The following is a 21923-nucleotide window of genomic DNA, read 5'->3' on the forward strand; positions in this document are numbered from 1 at the left end:
TGTCTGGCTCACTGCCCCCCAAAATGGACCCAGCTGAGGGGTCCCGTTCTCTGCACCTGCAAGCTCTGTTTTAGACCATGTTTCTGTCGTCTAATAAACCTTCTGTTTACTGGCTGGCTGAGAGTCACATCTGACTGCGGAGTTGGGGTGCAGGACCCTCTGGCTTCCCCAGGAGCCCCGCCTGAGCGGACTCGCTGGGGGGAAGCGCACGGAGGGGCAGAGGAGGCTGAATGCTCCGAGGTCAGACCCAGGAAGGTGGAAGCTGTGTGAGCTGTGAGTCCTGAAGACAGGCTGCTCACAGAAAAGCGACTGCCCCAGAGTTCTGACTGGCTTCATAGGGAGCAGTTTCAGAGCATGCCGGGGACTCCGTGACAGGGCGTGAGCAGAGTCCTCACCAAACCAGACACTTCTCTCTCCGAGACTGGCGAGAGCTCGGCTCCCAGATGGAGGGCTCTTGCCTGGCATCACCAACGGTCACAGGCTCGCTGCTCTCACTCACATTCCGTCGCATGAGGGCAGTAGATTCTGAGGCTTGACTTCTTTTTCCTTGCTACTAAAGCCAGCCCAAGGGGAAAAAAACAAGTAAGTTACCATCTCAGGCGGCAACGTCTCAGAGGCTCCTCTGTTTGCCTCTTCCACACGGCGGGGATCCGCCCTCCACTCTCCTCCCATTACACCTTGAGCATCCCAACCAAAATCTCCTTTTCTTACGGCACCCCACAGAGTCACTCTGCTCAAGAGACTCTGGCCCCTCTCCACCTACATCCCCCCGAGCCCTGTCCCCAGCGAGGACGCCCACGGCCGCTGAGGAGGACGACAGCGACTGCGGACGAGGAACTGGAAGCACTGACCTGGCAGCCAGGTCTGCAGAGGGCAGAGAGCGGAGGCCTTGTTCCGCCCCCTTGGAAAGAGGCCCAAGCGGCTCAGGCCCCCTCCTGCCGTGTTTCCCTCCGGCGAGAGCTCCGGCACCATTCCTCGCCAGAGCCGCTGCGAAAGCCGAGCCGGAGCCCTAGCTCCACAGCGCTCATCATGTTGTGGGTCGTCTTGTGTTGCGTGTGACATGTTGTGGGTTATTTTGTGTTGAGTGAGTGTGTGTTTGTGAGATGTTGTGGGTCGTGTGTGTGATGTTTTGTGTGTGTTGCTTTCCGTGTCGCGGTGTGTGTGTGTCTTTGTCGTGTGTTATTTTTCTGTGTCGTGTTCTGTGCCCTTCTGTGTCATCGTATCGAAAAGCATTTTGGTGAATAATTCGAGGAGAGCTTTAGCACTAGTACTTGTCGATAATTTAAGTCTCCTTAGGAGTAATTTTCTTGACCCAATCGCTACGAACTCTTCAGGAGGGACGCTGGATTGCTGGAGTCTTTACCACTAGATACTTGTAAAGAATGATTTTCTACCTTGAGTCCTTTGCACGAACCGATCTGTTCCAACGCACCAAGGGAGAATGCCTTTGCTTTTCTGCTGGAGGATTCCGTGGGAAATTTATCAGATGACGGCTGAGGAATGAATTGTCTCATTCCTAGTCATTTTCACGGACCGATTTTAGTCCAAATCTCCAGGAGCTAATTATGGACATACTACGGAGGATGATTCCATGTGTAATTAATTGCTAACATTGATCAGAAAGAACTGCCTCCTTTTTAGTCATTTCTACCAAATCGTCAACTGATATCTACCTAATCACAAGGAGCCAATCTGAAAGGCTTTTGGAGGAGGATTCCATTTGTCATTGATTATAAGCATTGATCAGTTATAACTTTCTCTTTTTTAGCAATTTTCTCGATAAATCCTTGCTAAATGCCGAAGAGAGAATAGACTTGCTTTTTGGTGCATGGTTCCATGAGGAGGACATCAGGATACCTGATTTCGAATGACGTTCTCATTTTCAGTAATTTTCGCAACCTGCTCTGTACCGTCTGACGAGAAGTGAATCCTCGGGGCTTTCAGGAAGATTCCTTCTCACATTTATCTGTCGCACAGATCAAAGATGAATTTCTCTATTTTAGTATATTTCGAGAAAGGATTTCTTCCAAATCACCAGCAGGGAATCGAAAAGCGTTTTGGTGAATCATTCGAGGAGAAATGGATCACTAGTACTTGTCAATAATGTATGTCTCATTATGAGTAATTTTCTTGAACAGATCTCTACCAAATGATCAGGCGAGATTACGTATGGCTTTTCGAGGAAGAGTGCATGAGACATCAACGGCTACATCTGATTAGTAATGAAAGTCTCATTTTTAGCACTTTACACTACCCATCTGTATGTGTGACGTGTTCTGTGTGTGTGTGCGTCGGTATCGTGCTGTGTGTGTTGTCTTGGGTGGCCACAACACAGGGAAATGCACAAAGCATTCCCCTCCTGGAGGAAGAGTGACACGACGTGGCCACTCAGGAGTAATACACAAACAATCCCAAGCCTCCCCCCCACCCCCCACCCCGGAGCAACAGTGATGTCTGTGGCCAATTCAGGTCATTCAGAAAGCATTTCCCTCATGGAGCAACAGTGACACTGGGTGGCCACTTGGAGTAATGCAGAAAGCATTTCCCTCACGGAGCAATGGTGAAACTGCGTGGCCAATTCAGGTAGTGCTCATATCATTTCCCTCCCGGAGCAACAGTGACACCGGGCAGCCCCTTGGAGTAAGACACAAATCATTTCCTCACGGAGCACCAGTTGCACAAAATGAGTTGAATAATAATAATAATCATTAATAATAAAACTAAACAAAAAATAGGTAGGTAGATTTTCAATAATTGGAAGGTAGAGCAAACAGAAGAAGGCAGATTTCTAAGCAACTACAAATTCGCACGCATACTGAGCCTAAGATCTTCAAGAGACTGGATTCAACAAGTATTTTCCCATCCTACATGTCTTTCGGCAACTTGAAGAGTTTCTGTAGATTAGATTTGCCGTTGTTTCTCTTTACAGATTACACTCCTGTGTTAGGCTGGACTTCCCCCTTCTCGTTTCCTTTGTCTCTTCAGGTACTTTCAGCAGCCTTTCTACTGCCCTGCATGATCTTCGTCCTCTCCGACTTTTCCATGGCTCCCGAGACCTCACTTGTGGGAAGGCACACCTACCCGCGTCCTGTGAAGGGACACGGCACGAGGAGAGAAGAGGAGAGACGAGAAAGAGAGAGTTGGCGAACACAGGAGAGAAAACAGAGAAACAGGAGAGCAAGGCGAGCAACTCACCACCTGGAGTCATCCTCTTGGATCCAAGCTTCAGTTGTGGAGAAGACACCGTTCCTGACCAGAGAAACGAGCAGCCTCTGAAAATGGGGCCTTTTCTCCCTCCTAGCCACAGCTGGTCAGGATCCTTTGCTTACAAACCGAACCCTAATGGACGGGGCTTCCCGACCCGGACTCAGGTGGGGCGTGTGAGAAGTGGGACTGTTCTTAATGTTTCCTCTGAATAGTGTGGGGGTGCCTCAGTTTCCCCTAGGCAGTTCTTAAGTATCTAGGGGGTGGAGTAAGGATGTATGATCATTGCAGAGCCCTAGAGGGCATATGTGTGCAGGAGTCTGGACACAGAGAATGGCCAACACCCTGTTTCCTGGCAACTGATGGCCTGGGCCCTTCCCCCCCTGCAAGGTGAGAGCTGAAGGGTTGGAGAACAAAGGAATCAGGTGACCTCCTGGCCCGGGAAAGGGACAAAGCCCAGAGGAGGAGGGGCTGGAGGGGGGTTTCAGTTTGGGGCTGGCTGGGACATGGAGTGAAGTGCAGACGTGGTTGTCTGGCTCACTGCCCCCCAAAATGGACCCAGCTGAGGGGTCCCGTTCTCTGCACCTGCAAGCTCTGTTTTAGACCATGTTTCTGTCGTCTAATAAACCTTCTGTTTACTGGCTGGCTGAGAGTCACATCTGACTGCGGAGTTGGGGTGCAGGACCCTCTGGCTTCCCCAGGAGCCCCGCCTGAGCGGACTCGCTGGGGGGAAGCGCACGGAGGGGCAGAGGAGGCTGAATGCTCCGAGGTCAGACCCAGGAAGGTGGAAGCTGTGTGAGCTGTGAGTCCTGAAGACAGGCTGCTCACAGAAAAGCGACTGCCCCAGAGTTCTGACTGGCTTCATAGGGAGCAGTTTCAGAGCATGCCGGGGACTCCGTGACAGGGCGTGAGCAGAGTCCTCACCAAACCAGACACTTCTCTCTCCGAGACTGGCGAGAGCTCGGCTCCCAGATGGAGGGCTCTTGCCTGGCATCACCAACGGTCACAGGCTCGCTGCTCTCACTCACATTCCGTCGCATGAGGGCAGTAGATTCTGAGGCTTGACTTCTTTTTCCTTGCTACTAAAGCCAGCCCAAGGGGAAAAAAACAAGTAAGTTACCATCTCAGGCGGCAACGTCTCAGAGGCTCCTCTGTTTGCCTCTTCCACACGGCGGGGATCCGCCCTCCACTCTCCTCCCATTACACCTTGAGCATCCCAACCAAAATCTCCTTTTCTTACGGCACCCCACAGAGTCACTCTGCTCAAGAGACTCTGGCCCCTCTCCACCTACATCCCCCCGAGCCCTGTCCCCAGCGAGGACGCCCACGGCCGCTGAGGAGGACGACAGCGACTGCGGACGAGGAACTGGAAGCACTGACCTGGCAGCCAGGTCTGCAGAGGGCAGAGAGCGGAGGCCTTGTTCCGCCCCCTTGGAAAGAGGCCCAAGCGGCTCAGGCCCCCTCCTGCCGTGTTTCCCTCCGGCGAGAGCTCCGGCACCATTCCTCGCCAGAGCCGCTGCGAAAGCCGAGCCGGAGCCCTAGCTCCACAGCGCTCATCATGTTGTGGGTCGTCTTGTGTTGCGTGTGACATGTTGTGGGTTATTTTGTGTTGAGTGAGTGTGTGTTTGTGAGATGTTGTGGGTCGTGTGTGTGATGTTTTGTGTGTGTTGCTTTCCGTGTCGCGGTGTGTGTGTGTCTTTGTCGTGTGTTATTTTTCTGTGTCGTGTTCTGTGCCCTTCTGTGTCATCGTATCGAAAAGCATTTTGGTGAATAATTCGAGGAGAGCTTTAGCACTAGTACTTGTCGATAATTTAAGTCTCCTTAGGAGTAATTTTCTTGACCCAATCGCTACGAACTCTTCAGGAGGGACGCTGGATTGCTGGAGTCTTTACCACTAGATACTTGTAAAGAATGATTTTCTACCTTGAGTCCTTTGCACGAACCGATCTGTTCCAACGCACCAAGGGAGAATGCCTTTGCTTTTCTGCTGGAGGATTCCGTGGGAAATTTATCAGATGACGGCTGAGGAATGAATTGTCTCATTCCTAGTCATTTTCACGGACCGATTTTAGTCCAAATCTCCAGGAGCTAATTATGGACATACTACGGAGGATGATTCCATGTGTAATTAATTGCTAACATTGATCAGAAAGAACTGCCTCCTTTTTAGTCATTTCTACCAAATCGTCAACTGATATCTACCTAATCACAAGGAGCCAATCTGAAAGGCTTTTGGAGGAGGATTCCATTTGTCATTGATTATAAGCATTGATCAGTTATAACTTTCTCTTTTTTAGCAATTTTCTCGATAAATCCTTGCTAAATGCCGAAGAGAGAATAGACTTGCTTTTTGGTGCATGGTTCCATGAGGAGGACATCAGGATACCTGATTTCGAATGACGTTCTCATTTTCAGTAATTTTCGCAACCTGCTCTGTACCGTCTGACGAGAAGTGAATCCTCGGGGCTTTCAGGAAGATTCCTTCTCACATTTCTCTGTCGCACAGATCAAAGATGAATTTCTCTATTTTAGTATATTTCGAGAAAGGATTTCTTCCAAATCACCAGCAGGGAATCGAAAAGCGTTTTGGTGAATCATTCGAGGAGAAATGGATCACTAGTACTTGTCAATAATGTATGTCTCATTATGAGTAATTTTCTTGAACAGATCTCTACCAAATGATCAGGCGAGATTACGTATGGCTTTTCGAGGAAGAGTGCATGAGACATCAACGGCTACATCTGATTAGTAATGAAAGTCTCATTTTTAGCACTTTACACTACCCATCTGTATGTGTGACGTGTTCTGTGTGTGTGTGCGTCGGTATCGTGCTGTGTGTGTTGTCTTGGGTGGCCACAACACAGGGAAATGCACAAAGCATTCCCCTCCTGGAGGAAGAGTGACACGACGTGGCCACTCAGGAGTAATACACAAACAATCCCAAGCCTCCCCCCCACCCCCCACCCCGGAGCAACAGTGATGTCTGTGGCCAATTCAGGTCATTCAGAAAGCATTTCCCTCATGGAGCAACAGTGACACTGGGGGGCCACTTGGAGTAATGCAGAAAGCATTTCCCTCACGGAGCAATGGTGAAACTGCGTGGCCAATTCAGGTAGTGCTCATATCATTTCCCTCCCGGAGCAACAGTGACACCGGGCAGCCCCTTGGAGTAAGACACAAATCATTTCCTCACGGAGCACCAGTTGCACAAAATGAGTTGAATAATAATAATAATCATTAATAATAAAACTAAACAAAAAATAGGTAGGTAGATTTTCAATAATTGGAAGGTAGAGCAAACAGAAGAAGGCAGATTTCTAAGCAACTACAAATTCGCACGCATACTGAGCCTAAGATCTTCAAGAGACTGGATTCAACAAGTATTTTCCCATCCTACATGTCTTTCGGCAACTTGAAGAGTTTCTGTAGATTAGATTTGCCGTTGTTTCTCTTTACAGATTACACTCCTGTGTTAGGCTGGACTTCCCCCTTCTCGTTTCCTTTGTCTCTTCAGGTACTTTCAGCAGCCTTTCTACTGCCCTGCATGATCTTCGTCCTCTCCGACTTTTCCATGGCTCCCGAGACCTCACTTGTGGGAAGGCACACCTACCCGCGTCCTGTGAAGGGACACGGCACGAGGAGAGAAGAGGAGAGACGAGAAAGAGAGAGTTGGCGAACACAGGAGAGAAAACAGAGAAACAGGAGAGCAAGGCGAGCAACTCACCACCTGGAGTCATCCTCTTGGATCCAAGCTTCAGTTGTGGAGAAGACACCGTTCCTGACCAGAGAAACGAGCAGCCTCTGAAAATGGGGCCTTTTCTCCCTCCTAGCCACAGCTGGTCAGGATCCTTTGCTTACAAACCGAACCCTAATGGACGGGGCTTCCCGACCCGGACTCAGGTGGGGCGTGTGAGAAGTGGGACTGTTCTTAATGTTTCCTCTGAATAGTGTGGGGGTGCCTCAGTTTCCCCTAGGCAGTTCTTAAGTATCTAGGGGGTGGAGTAAGGATGTATGATCATTGCAGAGCCCTAGAGGGCATATGTGTGCAGGAGTCTGGACACAGAGAATGGCCAACACCCTGTTTCCTGGCAACTGATGGCCTGGGCCCTTCCCCCCCTGCAAGGTGAGAGCTGAAGGGTTGGAGAACAAAGGAATCAGGTGACCTCCTGGCCCGGGAAAGGGACAAAGCCCAGAGGAGGAGGGGCTGGAGGGGGGTTTCAGTTTGGGGCTGGCTGGGACATGGAGTGAAGTGCAGACGTGGTTGTCTGGCTCACTGCCCCCCAAAATGGACCCAGCTGAGGGGTCCCGTTCTCTGCACCTGCAAGCTCTGTTTTAGACCATGTTTCTGTCGTCTAATAAACCTTCTGTTTACTGGCTGGCTGAGAGTCACATCTGACTGCGGAGTTGGGGTGCAGGACCCTCTGGCTTCCCCAGGAGCCCCGCCTGAGCGGACTCGCTGGGGGGAAGCGCACGGAGGGGCAGAGGAGGCTGAATGCTCCGAGGTCAGACCCAGGAAGGTGGAAGCTGTGTGAGCTGTGAGTCCTGAAGACAGGCTGCTCACAGAAAAGCGACTGCCCCAGAGTTCTGACTGGCTTCATAGGGAGCAGTTTCAGAGCATGCCGGGGACTCCGTGACAGGGCGTGAGCAGAGTCCTCACCAAACCAGACACTTCTCTCTCCGAGACTGGCGAGAGCTCGGCTCCCAGATGGAGGGCTCTTGCCTGGCATCACCAACGGTCACAGGCTCGCTGCTCTCACTCACATTCCGTCGCATGAGGGCAGTAGATTCTGAGGCTTGACTTCTTTTTCCTTGCTACTAAAGCCAGCCCAAGGGGAAAAAAACAAGTAAGTTACCATCTCAGGCGGCAACGTCTCAGAGGCTCCTCTGTTTGCCTCTTCCACACGGCGGGGATCCGCCCTCCACTCTCCTCCCATTACACCTTGAGCATCCCAACCAAAATCTCCTTTTCTTACGGCACCCCACAGAGTCACTCTGCTCAAGAGACTCTGGCCCCTCTCCACCTACATCCCCCCGAGCCCTGTCCCCAGCGAGGACCCCCACGGCCGCTGAGGAGGACGACAGCGACTGCGGACGAGGAACTGGAAGCACTGACCTGGCAGCCAGGTCTGCAGAGGGCAGAGAGCGGAGGCCTTGTTCCGCCCCCTTGGAAAGAGGCCCAAGCGGCTCAGGCCCCCTCCTGCCGTGTTTCCCTCCGGCGAGAGCTCCGGCACCATTCCTCGCCAGAGCCGCTGCGAAAGCCGAGCCGGAGCCCTAGCTCCACAGCGCTCATCATGTTGTGGGTCGTCTTGTGTTGCGTGTGACATGTTGTGGGTTATTTTGTGTTGAGTGAGTGTGTGTTTGTGAGATGTTGTGGGTCGTGTGTGTGATGTTTTGTGTGTGTTGCTTTCCGTGTCGCGGTGTGTGTGTGTCTTTGTCGTGTGTTATTTTTCTGTGTCGTGTTCTGTGCCCTTCTGTGTCATCGTATCGAAAAGCATTTTGGTGAATAATTCGAGGAGAGCTTTAGCACTAGTACTTGTCGATAATTTAAGTCTCCTTAGGAGTAATTTTCTTGACCCAATCGCTACGAACTCTTCAGGAGGGACGCTGGATTGCTGGAGTCTTTACCACTAGATACTTGTAAAGAATGATTTTCTACCTTGAGTCCTTTGCACGAACCGATCTGTTCCAACGCACCAAGGGAGAATGCCTTTGCTTTTCTGCTGGAGGATTCCGTGGGAAATTTATCAGATGACGGCTGAGGAATGAATTGTCTCATTCCTAGTCATTTTCACGGACCGATTTTAGTCCAAATCTCCAGGAGCTAATTATGGACATACTACGGAGGATGATTCCATGTGTAATTAATTGCTAACATTGATCAGAAAGAACTGCCTCCTTTTTAGTCATTTCTACCAAATCGTCAACTGATATCTACCTAATCACAAGGAGCCAATCTGAAAGGCTTTTGGAGGAGGATTCCATTTGTCATTGATTATAAGCATTGATCAGTTATAACTTTCTCTTTTTTAGCAATTTTCTCGATAAATCCTTGCTAAATGCCGAAGAGAGAATAGACTTGCTTTTTGGTGCATGGTTCCATGAGGAGGACATCAGGATACCTGATTTCGAATGACGTTCTCATTTTCAGTAATTTTCGCAACCTGCTCTGTACCGTCTGACGAGAAGTGAATCCTCGGGGCTTTCAGGAAGATTCCTTCTCACATTTATCTGTCGCACAGATCAAAGATGAATTTCTCTATTTTAGTATATTTCGAGAAAGGATTTCTTCCAAATCACCAGCAGGGAATCCAAAAGCGTTTTGGTGAATCATTCGAGGAGAAATGGATCACTAGTACTTGTCAATAATGTATGTCTCATTATGAGTAATTTTCTTGAACAGATCTCTACCCAATGATCAGGCGAGATTACGTATGGCTTTTCGAGGAAGAGTGCATGAGACATCAACGGCTACATCTGATTAGTAATGAAAGTCTCATTTTTAGCACTTTACACTACCCATCTGTATGTGTGACGTGTTCTGTGTGTGTGTGCGTCGGTATCGTGCTGTGTGTGTTGTCTTGGGTGGCCACAACACAGGGAAATGCACAAAGCTTCCCCTCCTGGAGGAAGAGTGACACGACGTGGCCACTCAGGAGTAATACACAAACAATCCCAAGCCTCCCCCCCACCCCCCACCCCGGAGCAACAGTGATGTCTGTGGCCAATTCAGGTCATTCAGAAAGCATTTCCCTCATGGAGCAACAGTGACACTGGGGGGCCACTTGGAGTAATGCAGAAAGCATTTCCCTCACGGAGCAATGGTGAAACTGCGTGGCCAATTCAGGTAGTGCTCATATCATTTCCCTCCCGGAGCAACAGTGACACCGGGCAGCCCCTTGGAGTAAGACACAAATCATTTCCTCACGGAGCACCAGTTGCACAAAATGAGTTGAATAATAATAATCATTAATAATAAAACTAAACAAAAAATAGGTAGGTAGATTTTCAATAATTGGAAGGTAGAGCAAACAGAAGAAGGCAGATTTCTAAGCAACTACAAATTCGCACGCATACTGAGCCTAAGATCTTCAAGAGACTGGATTCAACAAGTATTTTCCCATCCTACATGTCTTTCGGCAACTTGAAGAGTTTCTGTAGATTAGATTTGCCGTTGTTTCTCTTTACAGATAACACTCCTGTGTTAGGCTGGACTTCCCCCTTCTCGTTTCCTTTGTCTCTTCAGGTACTTTCAGCAGCCTTTCTACTGCCCTGCATGATCTTCGTCCTCTCCGACTTTTCCATGGCTCCCGAGACCTCACTTGTGGGAAGGCACACCTACCCGCGTCCTGTGAAGGGACACGGCACGAGGAGAGAAGAGGAGAGACGAGAAAGAGAGAGTTGGCGAACACAGGAGAGAAAACAGAGAAACAGGAGAGCAAGGCGAGCAACTCACCACCTGGAGTCATCCTCTTGGATCCAAGCTTCAGTTGTGGAGAAGACACCGTTCCTGACCAGAGAAACGAGCAGCCTCTGAAAATGGGACCTTTTCTCCCTCCTAGCCACAGCTGGTCAGGATCCTTTGCTTACAAACCGAACCCTAATGGACGGGGCTTCCCGACCCGGACTCAGGTGGGGCGTGTGAGAAGTGGGACTGTTCTTAATGTTTCCTCTGAATAGTGTGGGGGTGCCTCAGTTTCCCCTAGGCAGTTCTTAAGTATCTAGGGGGTGGAGTAAGGATGTATGATCATTGCAGAGCCCTAGAGGGCATATGTGTGCAGGAGTCTGGACACAGAGAATGGCCAACACCCTGTTTCCTGGCAACTGATGGCCTGGGCCCTTCCCCCCCTGCAAGGTGAGAGCTGAAGGGTTGGAGAACAAAGGAATCAGGTGACCTCCTGGCCCGGGAAAGGGACAAAGCCCAGAGGAGGAGGGGCTGGAGGGGGGTTTCAGTTTGGGGCTGGCTGGGACATGGAGTGAAGTGCAGACGTGGTTGTCTGTCTCACTGCCCCCCAAAATGGACCCAGCTGAGGGGTCCCGTTCTCTGCACCTGCAAGCTCTGTTTTAGACCATGTTTCTGTCGTCTAATAAACCTTCTGTTTACTGGCTGGCTGAGAGTCACATCTGACTGCAGAGTTGGGGTGCAGGACCCTCTGGCTTCCCCAGGAGCCCCGCCTGAGCGGACTCGCTGGGGGGAAGCGCACGGAGGGGCAGAGGAGGCTGAATGCTCCGAGGTCAGACCCAGGAAGGTGGAAGCTGTGTGAGCTGTGAGTCCTGAAGACAGGCTGCTCACAGAAAAGCGACTGCCCCAGAGTTCTGACTGGCTTCATAGGGAGCAGTTTCAGAGCATGCCGGGGACTCCGTGACAGGGCGTGAGCAGAGTCCTCACCAAACCAGACACTTCTCTCTCCGAGACTGGCGAGAGCTCGGCTCCCAGATGGAGGGCTCTTGCCTGGCATCACCAACGGTCACAGGCTCGCTGCTCTCACTCACATTCCGTCGCATGAGGGCAGTAGATTCTGAGGCTTGACTTCTTTTTCCTTGCTACTAAAGCCAGCCCAAGGGGAAAAAAACAAGTAAGTTACCATCTCAGGCGGCAACGTCTCAGAGGCTCCTCTGTTTGCCTCTTCCACACGGCGGGGATCCGCCCTCCACTCTCCTCCCATTACACCTTGAGCATCCCAACCAAAATCTCCTTTTCTTACGGCACCCCACAGAGTCACTCTGCTCAAGAGACTCTGGCCCCTCTCCACCTACATCCCCCCGAGCCCTGTCCCCAGCGAGGACGCCCACGGCCGCTGAGGAGGACGACAGCGACTGCGGACGAGGAACTGGAAGCACTGACCTGGCAGCCAGGTCTGCAGAGGGCAGAGAGCGGAGGCCTTGTTCCGCCCCCTTGGAAAGAGGCCCAAGCGGCTCAGGCCCCCTCCTGCCGTGTTTCCCTCCGGCGAGAGCTCCGGCACCATTCCTCGCCAGAGCCGCTGCGAAAGCCGAGCCGGAGCCCTAGCTCCACAGCGCTCATCATGTTGTGGGTCGTCTTGTGTTGCGTGTGACATGTTGTGGGTTATTTTGTGTTGAGTGAGTGTGTGTTTGTGAGATGTTGTGGGTCGTGTGTGTGATGTTTTGTGTGTGTTGCTTTCCGTGTCGCGGTGTGTGTGTGTCTTTGTCGTGTGTTATTTTTCTGTGTCGTGTTCTGTGCCCTTCTGTGTCATCGTATCGAAAAGCATTTTGGTGAATAATTCGAGGAGAGCTTTAGCACTAGTACTTGTCGATAATTTAAGTCTCCTTAGGAGTAATTTTCTTGACCCAATCGCTACGAACTCTTCAGGAGGGACGCTGGATTGCTGGAGTCTTTACCACTAGATACTTGTAAAGAATGATTTTCTACCTTGAGTCCTTTGCACGAACCGATCTGTTCCAACGCACCAAGGGAGAATGCCTTTGCTTTTCTGCTGGAGGATTCCGTGGGAAATTTATCAGATGACGGCTGAGGAATGAATTGTCTCATTCCTAGTCATTTTCACGGACCGATTTTAGTCCAAATCTCCAGGAGCTAATTATGGACATACTACGGAGGATGATTCCATGTGTAATTAATTGCTAACATTGATCAGAAAGAACTGCCTCCTTTTTAGTCATTTCTACCAAATCGTCAACTGATATCTACCTAATCACAAGGAGCCAATCTGAAAGGCTTTTGGAGGAGGATTCCATTTGTCATTGATTATAAGCATTGATCAGTTATAACTTTCTCTTTTTTAGCAATTTTCTCGATAAATCCTTGCTAAATGCCGAAGAGAGAATAGACTTGCTTTTTGGTGCATGGTTCCATGAGGAGGACATCAGGGTACCTGATTTCGAATGACGTTCTCATTTTCAGTAATTTTCGCAACCTGCTCTGTACCGTCTGACGAGAAGTGAATCCTCGGGGCTTTCAGGAAGATTCCTTCTCACATTTCTCTGTCGCACAGATCAAAGATGAATTTCTCTATTTTAGTATATTTCGAGAAAGGATTTCTTCCAAATCACCAGCAGGGAATCCAAAAGCGTTTTGGTGAATCATTCGAGGAGAAATGGATCACTAGTACTTGTCAATAATGTATGTCTCATTATGAGTAATTTTCTTGAACAGATCTCTACCAAATGATCAGGCGAGATTACGTATGGCTTTTCGAGGAAGAGTGCATGAGACATCAACGGCTACATCTGATTAGTAATGAAAGTCTCATTTTTAGCACTTTACACTACCCATCTGTATGTGTGACGTGTTCTGTGTGTGTGTGCGTCGGTATCGTGCTGTGTGTGTTGTCTTGGGTGGCCACAACACAGGGAAATGCACAAAGCTTCCCCTCCTGGAGGAAGAGTGACACGACGTGGCCACTCAGGAGTAATACACAAACAATCCCAAGCCTCCCCCCCACCCCCCACCCCGGAGCAACAGTGATGTCTGTGGCCAATTCAGGTCATTCAGAAAGCATTTCCCTCATGGAGCAACAGTGACACTGGGTGGCCACTTGGAGTAATGCAGAAAGCATTTCCCTCACGGAGCAATGGTGAAACTGCGTGGCCAATTCAGGTAGTGCTCATATCATTTCCCTCCCGGAGCAACAGTGACACCGGGCAGCCCCTTGGAGTAAGACACAAATCATTTCCTCACGGAGCACCAGTTGCACAAAATGAGTTGAATAATAATAATAATCATTAATAATAAAACTAAACAAAAAATAGGTAGGTAGATTTTCAATAATTGGAAGGTAGAGCAAACAGAAGAAGGCAGATTTCTAAGCAACTACAAATTCGCACGCATACTGAGCCTAAGATCTTCAAGAGACTGGATTCAACAAGTATTTTCCCATCCTACATGTCTTTCGGCAACTTGAAGAGTTTCTGTAGATTAGATTTGCCGTTGTTTCTCTTTACAGATAACACTCCTGTGTTAGGCTGGACTTCCCCCTTCTCGTTTCCTTTGTCTCTTCAGGTACTTTCAGCAGCCTTTCTACTGCTCTGCATGATCTTCGTCCTCTCCGACTTTTCCATGGCTCCCGAGACCTCACTTGTGGGAAGGCACACCTACCCGCGTCCTGTGAAGGGACACGGCACGAGGAGAGAAGAGGAGAGACGAGAAAGAGAGAGTTGGCGAACACAGGAGAGAAAACAGAGAAACAGGAGAGCAAGGCGAGCAACTCACCACCTGGAGTCATCCTCTTGGATCCAAGCTTCAGTTGTGGAGAAGACACCGTTCCTGACCAGAGAAACGAGCAGCCTCTGAAAATGGGGCCTTTTCTCCCTCCTAGCCACAGCTGGTCAGGATCCTTTGCTTACAAACCGAACCCTAATGGACGGGGCTTCCCGACCCGGACTCAGGTGGGGCGTGTGAGAAGTGGGACTGTTCTTAATGTTTCCTCTGAATAGTGTGGGGGTGTCTCAGTTTCCCCTAGGCAGTTCTTAAGTATCTAGGGGGTGGAGTAAGGGTGTATGATCATTGCAGAGCCCTAGAGGGCATGTGTGTGCAGGAGTCTGGACACAGAGAATGGCCAACACCCTGTTTCCTGGCAACTGATGGCCTGGGCCCTTCCCCCCCTGCAAGGTGAGAGCTGAAGGGTTGGAGAACAAAGGAATCAGGTGACCTCCTGGCCCGGGAAAGGGACAAAGCCCAGAGGAGGAGGGGTTGGAGGGGGGTTTCAGTTTGGGGCTGGCTGGGACATGGAGTGAAGTGCAGACGTGGTTGTCTGGCTCACTGCCCCCCAAAATGGACCCAGCTGAGGGGTCCCGTTCTCTGCACCTGCAAGCTCTGTTTTAGACCATGTTCCTGTCCTCTAATAAACCTTCTGTTTTACTGGCTGGCTGAGAGTCACATCTGACTGCGGAGTTGGGGTGCAGGACCCTCTGGCTTCCCCAGGAGCCCCGCCTGAGCGGACTCGCTGGGGGGAAGCGCACGGAGGGGCAGAGGAGGCTGAATGCTCCGAGGTCAGACCCAGGAAGGTGGAAGCTGTGTGAGCTGTGAGTCCTGAAGACAGGCTGCTCACAGAAAAGCGACTGCCCCAGAGTTCTGACTGGCTTCATAGGGAGCAGTTTCAGAGCATGCCGGGGACTCCGTGACAGGGCGTGAGCAGAGTCCTCACCAAACCAGACACTTCTCTCTCCGAGACTGGCGAGAGCTCGGCTCCCAGATGGAGGGCTCTTGCCTGGCATCACCAACGGTCACAGGCTCGCTGCTCTCACTCACATTCCGTCGCATGAGGGCAGTAGATTCTGAGGCTTGACTTCTTTTTCCTTGCTACTAAAGCCAGCCCAAGGGGAAAAAAACAAGTAAGTTACCATCTCAGGCGGCAACGTCTCAGAGGCTCCTCTGTTTGCCTCTTCCACACGGCGGGGATCCGCCCTCCACTCTCCTCCCATTACACCTTGAGCATCCCAACCAAAATCTCCTTTTCTTACGGCACCCCACAGAGTCACTCTGCTCAAGAGACTCTGGCCCCTCTCCACCTACATCCCCCGAGCCCTGTCCCCAGCGAGGACGCCCACGGCCGCTGAGGAGGACGACAGCGACTGCGGACGAGGAACTGGAAGCACTGACCTGGCAGCCAGGTCTGCAGAGGGCAGAGAGTGGAGGCCTTGTTCCGCCCCCTTGGAAAGAGGCCCAAGCGGCTCAGGCCCCCTCCTGCCGTGTTTCCCTCCGGCGAGAGCTCCGGCACCATTCCTCGCCAGAGCCGCTGCGAAAGCCGAGCCGGAGCCCTAGCTCCACAGCGCTCATCATGTTGTGGGTCGTCTTGTGTTGCGTGTGACATGTTGTGGGTTATTTTGTGTTGAGTGAGTGTGTGTTTGTGAGATGTTGTGGGTCGTGTGTGTGATGTTTTGTGTGTGTTGCTTTCCGTGTCGCGGTGTGTGTGTGTCTTTGTCGTGTGTTATTTTTCTGTGTCGTGTTCTGTGCCCTTCTGTGTCATCGTATCGAAAAGCATTTTGGTGAATAATTCGAGGAGAGCTTTAGCACTAGTACTTGTCGATAATTTAAGTCTCCTTAGGAGTAATTTTCTTGACCCAATCGCTACGAACTCTTCAGGAGGGACGCTGGATTGCTGGAGTCTTTACCACTAGATACTTGTAAAGAATGATTTTCTACCTTGAGTCCTTTGCACGAACCGATCTGTTCCAACGCACCAAGGGAGAATGCCTTTGCTTTTCTGCTGGAGGATTCCGTGGGAAATTTATCAGAGGACGGCTGAGGAATGAATTGTCTCATTCCTAGTCATTTTCACGGACCGATTTTAGTCCAAATCTCCAGGAGCTAATTATGGACATACTACGGAGGATGATTCCATGTGTAATTAATTGCTAACATTGATCAGAAAGAACTGCCTCCTTTTTAGTCATTTCTACCAAATCGTCAACTGATATCTACCTAATCACAAGGAGCCAATCTGAAAGGCTTTTGGAGGAGGATTCCATTTGTCATTGATTATAAGCATTGATCAGTTATAACTTTCTCTTTTTTAGCAATTTTCTCGATAAATCCTTGCTAAATGCCGAAGAGAGAATAGACTTGCTTTTTGGTGCATGGTTCCATGAGGAGGACATCAGGATACCTGATTTCGAATGACGTTCTCATTTTCAGTAATTTTCGCAACCTGCTCTGTACCGTCTGACGAGAAGTGAATCCTCGGGGCTTTCAGGAAGATTCCTTCTCACATTTCTCTGTCGCACAGATCAAAGATGAATTTCTCTATTTTAGTATATTTTGAGAAAGGATTTCTTCCAAATCACCAGCAGGGAATCCAAAAGCGTTTTGGTGAATCATTCGAGGAGAAATGGATCACTAGTACTTGTCAATAATGTATGTCTCATTATGAGTAATTTTCTTGAACAGATCTCTACCCAATGATCAGGCGAGATTACGTATGGCTTTTCGAGGAAGAGTGCATGAGACATCAACGGCTACATCTGATTAGTAATGAAAGTCTCATTTTTAGCACTTTACACTACCCATCTGTATGTGTGACGTGTTCTGTGTGTGTGTGCGTCGGTATCGTGCTGTGTGTGTTGTCTTGGGTGGCCACAACACAGGGAAATGCACAAAGCTTCCCCTCCTGGAGGAAGAGTGACACGACGTGGCCACTCAGGAGTAATACACAAACAATCCCAAGCCTCCCCCCCACCCCCCACCCCGGAGCAACAGTGATGTCTGTGGCCAATTCAGGTCATTCAGAAAGCATTTCCCTCATGGAGCAACAGTGACACTGGGTGGCCACTTGGAGTAATGCAGAAAGCATTTCCCTCACGGAGCAATGGTGAAACTGCGTGGCCAATTCAGGTAGTGCTCATATCATTTCCCTCCCGGAGCAACAGTGACACCGGGCAGCCCCTTGGAGTAAGACACAAATCATTTCCTCACGGAGCACCAGTTGCACAAAATGAGTTGAATAATAATAATCATTAATAATAAAACTAAACAAAAAATAGGTAGGTAGATTTTCAATAATTGGAAGGTAGAGCAAACAGAAGAAGGCAGATTTCTAAGCAACTACAAATTCGCACGCATACTGAGCCTAAGATCTTCAAGAGACTGGATTCAACAAGTATTTTCCCATCCTACATGTCTTTCGGCAACTTGAAGAGTTTCTGTAGATTAGATTTGCCGTTGTTTCTCTTTACAGATAACACTCCTGTGTTAGGCTGGACTTCCCCCTTCTCGTTTCCTTTGTCTCTTCAGGTACTTTCAGCAGCCTTTCTACTGCCCTGCATGATCTTCGTCCTCTCCGACTTTTCCATGGCTCCCGAGACCTCACTTGTGGGAAGGCACACCTACCCGCGTCCTGTGAAGGGACACGGCACGAGGAGAGAAGAGGAGAGACGAGAAAGAGAGAGTTGGCGAACACAGGAGAGAAAACAGAGAAACAGGAGAGCAAGGCGAGCAACTCACCACCTGGAGTCATCCTCTTGGATCCAAGCTTCAGTTGTGGAGAAGACACCGTTCCTGACCAGAGAAACGAGCAGCCTCTGAAAATGGGGCCTTTTCTCCCTCCTAGCCACAGCTGGTCAGGATCCTTTGCTTACAAACCGAACCCTAATGGACGGGGCTTCCCGACCCGGACTCAGGTGGGGCATGTGAGAAGTGGGACTGTTCTTAATGTTTCCTCTGAATAGTGTGGGGGTGCCTCAGTTTCCCCTAGGCAGTTCTTAAGTATCTAGGGGGTGGAGTAAGGGTGTATGATCATTGCAGAGCCCTAGAGGGCATATGTGTGCAGGAGTCTGGACACAGAGAATGGCCAACACCCTGTTTCCTGGCAACTGATGGCCTGGGCCCTTCCCCCCCTGCAAGGTGAGAGCTGAAGGGTTGGAGAACAAAGGAATCAGGTGACCTCCTGGCCCGGGAAAGGGACAAAGCCCAGAGGAGGAGGGGCTGGAGGGGGGTTTCAGTTTGGGGCTGGCTGGGACATGGAGTGAAGTGCAGACGTGGTTGTCTGGCTCACTGCCCCCCAAAATGGACCCAGCTGAGGGGTCCCGTTCTCTGCACCTGCAAGCTCTGTTTTAGACCATGTTTCTGTCGTCTAATAAACCTTCTGTTTACTGGCTGGCTGAGAGTCACATCTGACTGCGGAGTTGGGGTGCAGGACCCTCTGGCTTCCCCAGGAGCCCCGCCTGAGCGGACTCGCTGGGGGGAAGCGCACGGAGGGGCAGAGGAGGCTGAATGCTCCGAGGTCAGACCCAGGAAGGTGGAAGCTGTGTGAGCTGTGAGTCCTGAAGACAGGCTGCTCACAGAAAAGCGACTGCCCCAGAGTTCTGACTGGCTTCATAGGGAGCAGTTTCAGAGCATGCCGGGGACTCCGTGACAGGGCGTGAGCAGAGTCCTCACCAAACCAGACACTTCTCTCTCCGAGACTGGCGAGAGCTCGGCTCCCAGATGGAGGGCTCTTGCCTGGCATCACCAACGGTCACAGGCTCGCTGCTCTCACTCACATTCCGTCGCATGAGGGCAGTAGATTCTGAGGCTTGACTTCTTTTTCCTTGCTACTAAAGCCAGCCCAAGGGGAAAAAAACAAGTAAGTTACCATCTCAGGCGGCAACGTCTCAGAGGCTCCTCTGTTTGCCTCTTCCACACGGCGGGGATCCGCCCTCCACTCTCCTCCCATTACACCTTGAGCATCCCAACCAAAATCTCCTTTTCTTACGGCACCCCACAGAGTCACTCTGCTCAAGAGACTCTGGCCCCTCTCCACCTACATCCCCCCGAGCCCTGTCCCCAGCGAGGACCCCCACGGCCGCTGAGGAGGACGACAGCGACTGCGGACGAGGAACTGGAAGCACTGACCTGGCAGCCAGGTCTGCAGAGGGCAGAGAGCGGAGGCCTTGTTCCGCCCCCTTGGAAAGAGGCCCAAGCGGCTCAGGCCCCCTCCTGCTGTGTTTCCCTCCGGCGAGAGCTCCGGCACCATTCCTCGCCAGAGCCGCTGCGAAAGCCGAGCCGGAGCCCTAGCTCCACAGCGCTCATCATGTTGTGGGTCGTCTTGTGTTGCGTGTGACATGTTGTGGGTTATTTTGTGTTGAGTGAGTGTGTGTTTGTGAGATGTTGTGGGTCGTGTGTGTGATGTTTTGTGTGTGTTGCTTTCCGTGTCGCGGTGTGTGTGTGTCTTTGTCGTGTGTTATTTTTCTGTGTCGTGTTCTGTGCCCTTCTGTGTCATCGTATCGAAAAGCATTTTGGTGAATAATTCGAGGAGAGCTTTAGCACTAGTACTTGTCGATAATTTAAGTCTCCTTAGGAGTAATTTTCTTGACCCAATCGCTACGAACTCTTCAGGAGGGACGCTGGATTGCTGGAGTCTTTACCACTAGATACTTGTAAAGAATGATTTTCTACCTTGAGTCCTTTGCACGAACCGATCTGTTCCAACGCACCAAGGGAGAATGCCTTTGCTTTTCTGCTGGAGGATTCCGTGGGAAATTTATCAGATGACGGCTGAGGAATGAATTGTCTCATTCCTAGTCATTTTCACGGACCGATTTTAGTCCAAATCTCCAGGAGCTAATTATGGACATACTACGGAGGATGATTCCATGTGTAATTAATTGCTAACATTGATCAGAAAGAACTGCCTCCTTTTTAGTCATTTCTACCAAATCGTCAACTGATATCTACCTAATCACAAGGAGCCAATCTGAAAGGCTTTTGGAGGAGGATTCCATTTGTCATTGATTATAAGCATTGATCAGTTATAACTTTCTCTTTTTTAGCAATTTTCTCGATAAATCCTTGCTAAATGCCGAAGAGAGAATAGACTTGCTTTTTGGTGCATGGTTCCATGAGGAGGACATCAGGATACCTGATTTCGAATGACGTTCTCATTTTCAGTAATTTTCGCAACCTGCTCTGTACCGTCTGACGAGAAGTGAATCCTCGGGGCTTTCAGGAAGATTCCTTCTCACATTTCTCTGTCGCACAGATCAAAGATGAATTTCTCTATTTTAGTATATTTCGAGAAAGGATTTCTTCCAAATCACCAGCAGGGAATCGAAAAGCGTTTTGGTGAATCATTCGAGGAGAAATGGATCACTAGTACTTGTCAATAATGTATGTCTCATTATGAGTAATTTTCTTGAACAGATCTCTACCAAATGATCAGGCGAGATTACGTATGGCTTTTCGAGGAAGAGTGCATGAGACATCAACGGCTACATCTGATTAGTAATGAAAGTCTCATTTTTAGCACTTTACACTACCCATCTGTATGTGTGACGTGTTCTGTGTGTGTGTGCGTCGGTATCGTGCTGTGTGTGTTGTCTTGGGTGGCCACAACACAGGGAAATGCACAAAGCATTCCCCTCCTGGAGGAAGAGTGACACGACGTGGCCACTCAGGAGTAATACACAAACAATCCCAAGCCTCCCCCCCACCCCCCACCCCGGAGCAACAGTGATGTCTGTGGCCAATTCAGGTCATTCAGAAAGCATTTCCCTCATGGAGCAACAGTGACACTGGGTGGCCACTTGGAGTAATGCAGAAAGCATTTCCCTCACGGAGCAATGGTGAAACTGCGTGGCCAATTCAGGTAGTGCTCATATCATTTCCCTCCCGGAGCAACAGTGACACCGGGCAGCCCCTTGGAGTAAGACACAAATCATTTCCTCACGGAGCACCAGTTGCACAAAATGAGTTGAATAATAATAATAATCATTAATAATAAAACTAAACAAAAAATAGGTAGGTAGATTTTCAATAATTGGAAGGTAGAGCAAACAGAAGAAGGCAGATTTCTAAGCAACTACAAATTCGCACGCATACTGAGCCTAAGATCTTCAAGAGACTGGATTCAACAAGTATTTTCCCATCCTACATGTCTTTCGGCAACTTGAAGAGTTTCTGTAGATTAGATTTGCCGTTGTTTCTCTTTACAGATTACACTCCTGTGTTAGGCTGGACTTCCCCCTTCTCGTTTCCTTTGTCTCTTCAGGTACTTTCAGCAGCCTTTCTACTGCCCTGCATGATCTTCGTCCTCTCCGACTTTTCCATGGCTCCCGAGACCTCACTTGTGGGAAGGCACACCTACCCGCGTCCTGTGAAGGGACACGGCACGAGGAGAGAAGAGGAGAGACGAGAAAGAGAGAGTTGGCGAACACAGGAGAGAAAACAGAGAAACAGGAGAGCAAGGCGAGCAACTCACCACCTGGAGTCATCCTCTTGGATCCAAGCTTCAGTTGTGGAGAAGACACCGTTCCTGACCAGAGAAACGAGC

Source organism: Lepidochelys kempii, chromosome 26 (genome assembly GCF_965140265.1).
Source record: "Lepidochelys kempii isolate rLepKem1 chromosome 26, rLepKem1.hap2, whole genome shotgun sequence".
In the NCBI taxonomy this organism is placed as follows: domain Eukaryota; kingdom Metazoa; phylum Chordata; order Testudines; family Cheloniidae; genus Lepidochelys; species Lepidochelys kempii.